The sequence below is a fragment of the Myodes glareolus genome, chromosome 15 (assembly GCF_982192425.1).
Source record: "Myodes glareolus chromosome 15, mMyoGla1.1, whole genome shotgun sequence".
NCBI lineage: Eukaryota > Metazoa > Chordata > Mammalia > Rodentia > Cricetidae > Myodes > Myodes glareolus.
The window spans coordinates 19444028-19451838 of NC_142040.1; the positions used below are offsets into that span (position 1 = coordinate 19444028).

Here is a 7811-nt window from a genome sequence, read left to right on the forward strand (position 1 = left end):
CTTGATTATGGTGGATGATGGTTCTGATGTATTCTTGGATTCAATTTGCCTATATTTTACTTAGTATTTTTGCATCAATGTTCATGAGTGAGATTGGTCTGTAATTTTCTTTCTTAGTAATGTCTTTATGTGGTTTGGGTGTCATGGTAATTGTAGCCTCATAAAGAGTTTGGCAATGTTCCTTCTGTTTCTATTGTGTGGAACAATTTGAGGAGTATTGGTATTAGTTCCTCTTTGAAAGTCTTGTAGAATTCTGAGCTGAACTATCGTGTAGAACTATCTGGCCTGCACTTTTTTTTTTTTGGTTGGGAGACTTTTGATGACTGTTTCTATTTCTTTAGCAGCTATAGATCTGTTTAATTTTCTTATTTAGTCTTGATTTATTATGGTAAGTGATATTTGTCCAGAAAGTTGTCCATTTCCTTTAAGTTTTCCAATTTTGTGGAGTACAAGTTTTCAAAATATGACCTGATAATTCTCTGGATTTTCTCCATGTTTGCTGTTATGTCCCCCTTTTCATTTCTGATTTTTCTAATTTGGATAGTCTCTCTCTGCCTTTTGGTTAGTTTGGATAAAGGTTTTTCTATTTTGTTGATGTTCTTGAAGAACCAATTTTTGTCTCATTGATTCTTTGTATTGCTTTCTTTGTTTCTATTGTGTTGATTTCAGCTCTTAGTTTGATTATTTCCTGCCATCTAATTCTTTTGGGTGAGTTTGCTTCAAATGTTCTGTTTTCAAATGTTCTGTTAATTTACTAGTGTTGGATTTTAAGCTTTTTTATGTAGGCGTTTAGTGCTATGAACTTTCCTCTTAACACAGCTTTCATTGTGTCCCATAAATTTGGGTATGTTGTGTGGTCATTTTCATTGAATTTTAGGAAATCTTTAATTTCTCCCTTTATTTCTTCCTTGACCCATTGATGCTTTCGGTGAGCATTGTTTAATTTATATATGTTTGTGGGCTTTCTAGAATTAGTGTTGCTGTTGAATTCTAATTTTAAGCCATGGTGATCTGATAAGATACATGGGGTTATTCCATTTTTTTTGTATCTGTTGAGTTTTGTCTTTTACCAACTATATTGTCAATTTTTGAGACAGTTCCATGAGGTGTTGAGATAAGGTATAATCTTATGTTTGGATGGAATGGTCTATATATGTCTGTTAAGTCAATTTGAGTCATAACATCTGTTAGTTCCCTTATTTCTATGTTAATTTTCTGTCTGACTGACCTTTCTAGTGGTGAGAGTGGAGTGTTGAAGTCTCCCACCATTAGTGTGTGGGGTTTAATGTGTGATTTAAGCTTTAGAAGTGTTTCTATTACATATGAGGGTGCCCTTGTACTTTTGGGCATAGATGTTCAGTATCGAGATATCCTCTTGATGGATTTTTCCTGTGACTAATATGAAATGTCCTTCTTTATCTCTTTTGATTGATTTTAATTTGAAGTCTATTTTGTTAGTTATTAGGATAGCTACACCAGTTTGTTTACTAGGTCCATTTGATTGGTATATTTTTTTCCAACGTTTTACTCTGATACAGTATCTGTCTTTGAGGTAGAGGTGTGTTTCTTTTATGCAGCAGAGGGATGGATTCTGTTTTTTATCAAATCTGTTAGCCTGTGTCTTTTTATAGGTGAGTTGGGTCCATTTATATTAAGGGATATTAATGACCAGTGATTGCTATTTCCTGTTAATTTAGTTTTTGATTTTGGTGATGCTATTTTGTGTGTTTTTCCCTTCTTTGGGATTTGTTGTTATGAGACCATCAATTGTCTGTCTTCTTGTGGATGTAGCCAACTTCCTTAGATTGGAGTTTTCCTTCTAGCACTTTGTGTAGGGCTGGGTTTGTGGCTATGTATTGGTTAAATCTGGTTCTGTGATGGAATATCTTGTTTTGTTTGTCTATGGTGATTGAAAGTTTTGCAGGGTATAGAAGTCTTGCCTGGCATCCATGGTCTCCTGATGTCTTCATAACACTTAACCATGACCTTCTGACTTTCATTGTCTCCATTGAAAAGTCAGGTGTAATTCTGATAGGTCTGTCTTTATATGTTACTTTGCCTTTTTGCTTTACAACTCTTAATATTCTTTCTTTATTCTGTATGTTTAGTGTTTTGATTATTATGTGGTGAGGAGACTTTTTTATTTAGTCTATTTGATGTTCTGTAAGCTTCTTGTATCTTCATAGGCATATCTTTCTTTAGGTTGGGAAAGTTTTCTTTTATGATTTTGTTAAGTATATTTTCTGTGCTTTTGAGTTGAACTTCTCCTTCTTCTATCCCTATTATTCTTAGATTTGGTCTTTTCATGTTGTCCCATATTTCCTGGATATTTTGTGTTAAGCTTTTATTAGATTTAATGTTTTCTTTGACTGATGAGTCTATTTCTTCTATTGTGTCTTCAGAACTTGACATTCTCTCTTCCATCTCTTTTTTCTGCTGTTTATGTTTGCATTTGTGGTTCCTGATCATTTTCTCATGATTTCTGTTTCTATAATTCCCTTGACTTGTGTTTTCTTTATTGTCTCTGTTTTGGTTTTCAAATATTGAATAGTTTCTTTCATCAGTTTGATTGCTTTTTCTTGGTTTTCTTTAAGGAATTTCCAATTTTTTGATTGTCTTTTCCTTCATTTCTTTGAGGGAATTTTTCATTTCCTCTTTAAGGGCCCCAAACATTCTCCTAAAATTATTTTTTAGGTCATTTTCTTCTGCTTCATCTATATTTGGTTGTTCAAGTCTTGTTGTTGTAGAGTCACTAGTTTTTACTGGTGTTGTGTTGTTCTTTGTGGTGTTGCATGTGTTCTTACCTTGTCTTTCCATCTTTTCCTCTGATTGGTGAAGTTGGGGCTGTTTGTGACTCTGGTGATCAATCTTCCAGGTACCAATGTATCCAAGACTAAGATGGTTGCTCCTCATGGTGCAGTCAGTGCCATGGTTCTAGTCACCCCTTTGGTCACTCCATGTTCCTAGAGGTCATTTAGCACTCAAGGGGTTTCCTCTGCTCATGTGGAATTTCACTGTCTCATTCCTGCTCCCGTCTAGGTTGCTGGCTCCAGCTTCCTCCCTCAGGAAGGGAGCTGACATGCTCTCTCCCAACAAGGGAGCCCAAGGAGAAACACATGGGATTGAATTTTTTTCATGAAGAGTTGAACCGGAGACCTTTGCGTTTTCTTTTATTAAGGTTGATTTTAGGTTGTATATTTATGTCCCCAGTCCATTTGTCTCTGGGTAAGGAGTCAGGTATCATTCAGGTTCATTTTAGGTGGTACAGATGTTCAGTAGTCCTGACAACATTTGTTCAAAAGACTATCCTTTCTCTGAAGAAATACATTTTCTTCAGGGCCATAAGGCAATTGAAAAGCCATGCACAGTGGCACACACTTGTAATGTCAGCACCTGGGAGGTTGAGCCCAGAGGATCTAGCCTTCAAGGTGAGCCTGGGTTACACAGTATAGGGAAAGTCAGGCCTAGAAAGGAAGACCAGGCCATAAGAAGACAGGAACATTAACTAAAACTAATTTATTAACCACATTCATTTTGAAGGTCTGTGTGTTAACTCTAGGCAATGTCACACCATCTTAACTCCTGTGAGTTTACAGTATCTCTACAAGCCAAGTAAGTAGCATTATCCCACTGCTTCTACTTAAATTTCCTTACACATTCTAAAACATTTTGTTTGTAACTACAAAAGGTCCCGTGTAATGAAGAGGGCTTGGTTTATGTTGTTGCGTTTGCCTTCTACTAAGCTGTGATGTGCTCAAGTGATGGAGACTCTTCCTATCTGTGCTTGTAATAAATGGCGCATTTTCAATTCAATCTCTCATTTACACCCAAGAACCACTCTGTTGGGATTTGGGTTATGTAACATGAGGGCCAGCTTGTTGGGGTTTCTGTCCCACCTGGTACCCCACAGCCAGCAATTCCCAAAGAAAATCACACAGAGGACTCCGTAAGACTATAAACTGATTGGCCCATTAGCTCAGGCTACTTATTAGCTCTTATAACTTATGTCAGCCCATTATTTTTATCTATGTTAGCCACACGGCTCAGTACCTTTCTCAGCAGGACAGCTTACACCTTGCCTCTCTGGTGGTCTGGGCAGAACTGCAGAGGGAGCTCCCTGCTTCCCAGAATACTCCCATTCTCTTTGCTCTACCTCTATTTCCTGTCTGGTTTTCCTGCCTATACTTCCTGCCTGGCCAATCAGCATTTATTTAAAATCTGATTGACAGAATACAGACAATTCTTCCACACCAGGGTTAGAACTCACTAATGCTTTAGATAGCATTGGGAGATCTGAAATATATCAATGCTACATATTCCTCTCACCTGCAAATGTCCCTCTTCCTTTCTTTAGAACTTCTTTGATTTCTGTAGCTATGGCTCTAGTTTTCACCATGTGCGTCCTTCAGATTTAGAGCAAACTATTGCATTTTGGAAGAAATAGATTGTACTACCTTTTAAAACTGACATTTGAAAGCTCACCGCTGTGTGTAAGCACAGCAGAGCACACTTAAGTGTTCTGATTTTATGTAACCAGGTCTTATACTGACCACACAAAACTTACTTTCATGTTTTATAGGGTCCTTTGGATTTTCTATATAGGCACCGTGGTTGTTTCATTAAGAGTGGCCCCATAGTCTCATATGTTTGAAAGCTTAGTCATTGGGGAATGGCAGTACTTGGGAAGAATTAGTAGGTATAGTCTTGTTGGAGAAAGTGTGTCACTGGGGGTGGTTTTGTGTCTTAACTTGACACAAATTAGAGTCACTAGGGAGGAAGGAACCTCAGATGAGGAAATGCCTTCATGAGATCTAGCTGTAGGACATTTCTCAATTAGTGATCAGTGGGGATGGTTCAGCCCATGGTGGGTGGTACCATTCCTGGGCTGCTGGTCCTGGGTTCTATAAGAAAGCAGACTGACCAGGCCATTAAGTATCATCTCCATAGCCTTTGCATCAGTTCCTGCCTCCAGGATCCTGTCCTGTTTGTGTTCCTGTGCTGGCTTCCTTCAATGATGAACAGTAATGTGGAAGTGTAAGTCGAATAAACCCTTCCCCCCACAACTTGTTTTTCGGTCATGGTGTTTCATGGCAGCAATAGGAACCCTAATGAGGACACCTTGGTCACAATGTCTCTTCTCAGTAACAGAATACTGACTAAGACAGGCATATTATTCAGAAATGAAGAAAGCTTCATTTCCTGCCTTCAAGCCTGTCACAACCACTGTACACTTTGATGTTTCAATCTAGGCCAAGAGATAAGGAAAACAAAAACAAATGCAAACAAACAAATAAACAGACAACCCGACTCCACTACCATGCTGATCACATTTATTTCTTTCCTCTGATCCTCTGATCCTTTGATGTAATTATTTGTTTCCTTTCCTTTGCTCAGATTTGGTTATAATCACTTGGAAAGTTAAGAGTAGTCAATGTTCATTTCCATCAGGCCTGGGGAAACAGGTAGGGCAAGTAAATAGATGCTTAGAAAATCATTTTATCTTACTGTTGTGAATACTAATATTGTAAGTAGTAGTAGATATTTTTGTTTATTTACAAAAATTATTAGCTATTATTGAAATAAATATTGGGAGAGCATAGACAGAGTCACTAACAGTAGTATGAACTCTTGAAGAACTATGATCTCTTCATCAAGTCTTCTGCTGGTCTTCAGAAATTGCTGTACAAGACAGGGACAAGGCCTTGCTTTATAGTGGCCTAGAACTCATGACCCTCCTGCTTTAACCTTCTGAGTACTGTAACTCTGGGTATGAGCCACCACATCTTATAGCCTACTTCACACTTGACTCAGCCCTCACAATGAGTGTATCTCAGAGCTTGAACAAGAAAATCATTCAGGTGTCTAGACCTGCAGAAACCAGCTGAATCCACAGAAAAACTCTGGGTGTTGTTCTCTGCCAGGCAAGGCACAGTCACCGAGAAACAGCAAGGGACAAAAAGAGGATTCGTAATTGAAGCCATTCTTACTGCCTTCAGAAACGATGTGAACTTGTTATCTTAAAGAATTCACCAGTGGGAATCGTAATGAACATTTTATATTAAAAGAGTTCATGCCAAACCCAGGGGCTAAAAACAGCTTGTTAAAAATGTGTTCCAAATCCATAATTCTTAAGAGGAAAAGTGTCTTCCAGGAAATATGGGAGAGACATAAGCTGAATCTCTCCACCCGCCCCATCTGAAACAGGAATAATACTCTCTGCCAAGGTTTGAGAAGGAAATATGCATAGTAAAACCAGGGCAGTCACAATTTCATTGAATGGATTCTTAACAGCAAGCTACATACAATGAAATGGAGACCAAAGCATGGAAAGAGGGTGTGAGATACATGTGATCTCACCTTCGGCGAGACACAGCCATGGGCAGGGAGAGGGGGCATCCCTCTCCTCAAGGCTTCCATTGGGTTGGTGAGGCTTCACCATATGAGCAATTCATAGCCTGAAGAGAAAGAAAGTTTGAAGGGTGCTTTATCAGCCCATTTTAAAAACAAAACCAAATCTTCCTATGAAGCATATAATAGGCATAAAACATGTGGTGGATGGGCCCAGCCGCACGCTAGCATCATATCATGAGCTAGAAGGCCATTATGGCCAGCTTTGCTTTCACCAATGAAGCTTTTTAACAGTGTGTTGACTTTGTTTTTTTCCCCTTTTTATTTTGTATTTCATGTACACACACACACACACACACACACACACACACACACACACACACACACACAGAGTAATATCTGTTGGGCGTATCAGTTTTATTTTTCCCTATCTGGACCCTAACCAGGGAGGGAGCCCAGGAGATAAGGAGCAGAGAAGCGTCATGGCAGAACACGAATGACTGAACTAAAGAAACAAGATCAGACCTTAAACAAACAGCCCAGGAGCCACAGCATCTCACAATGTCCTGAGAACCAAATAGGGTTCATGTGAGAAGCCTGGGGTGTTCACTCCCCTCCACATCACCACAGAACATCTCAGAGGCTGAAATGAAGGCAATCATGTGGTTCTGTGCTTTAGACATAGCTAAAGTGGGCTGGGTGGCTTCCTGCTGCCCAACACCCCTGTTCCCCAACCACTCCCTGGGCAGACTGAATGACGACATGAGGAAAGAAGCAGGCCAGGGAGTAGTCACTGCATTCCCTGGGGCAGACAGCGGGTCTAGGAGGAACTTCCCCAGCTTAACAGTAAGAAGAAAACCAAGTGAAACTTGTGCACGATACGTTGAAAATATTAATGCAGAACACACACTTTAAAATTCTTTCTGACAATTAGAGTTTTAGAGGCGAAGGTGTCCCAGGTGACCCAATGATCTAAAGAAAACAAACAGAGAAAAGAGCAGCAATGGAGGGTGAGGATATAATGGCCAAGGTCACCGAGATGGAAGCTATCACTGCCAGCACCACCAGAGATCGGAGTCAACACATAGCAATTTTCTCAATGAGAAAAGTACAAAACATTATGCTTAAATGTAAGGCAGAAGAACTTCTCAGTATGAAAGCAAAGCTAGATAATGTTCACATCTTTCACAGAAGTGAACAGAATGGCATTAATGAAACAAACGCTGACTCTACTATGCACATGAAAATAAAGAATATCTACAAATGTGAAAGATATCACAAAGGAAAACAAACCAGACCGATCCCACATTTTTCCTTAGCAACACTCCATAAAAATCAATGAAGCCAAGTTTGAGATGCTTCCATTCATATGTGAAGGCAAAAGAAAGTCTGGTTCTTGTGTTCCAGAACTCAGGAAATACAACCACCATGATTCATTTCTAAAATATACCGTTGAAGATGAG

At 39.1% G+C, this 7811-nt stretch overlaps 1 long non-coding RNA gene across 1 annotated transcript; it reads right to left on the reverse strand.

The window, feature by feature from the left end:
- Nucleotides 1-5313: 5313 nt before the first annotated feature.
- LOC125414100 (uncharacterized) lies at nucleotides 5314-6451 on the reverse strand. Its single transcript, XR_007236149.3, has 2 exons — nucleotides 6358-6451; nucleotides 5314-5450 (listed from the first exon to the last, which is right to left on the reverse strand). It is a non-coding gene; the product is annotated as an uncharacterized LOC125414100 (long non-coding RNA).
- Nucleotides 6452-7811: the final 1360 nt, after the last annotated feature.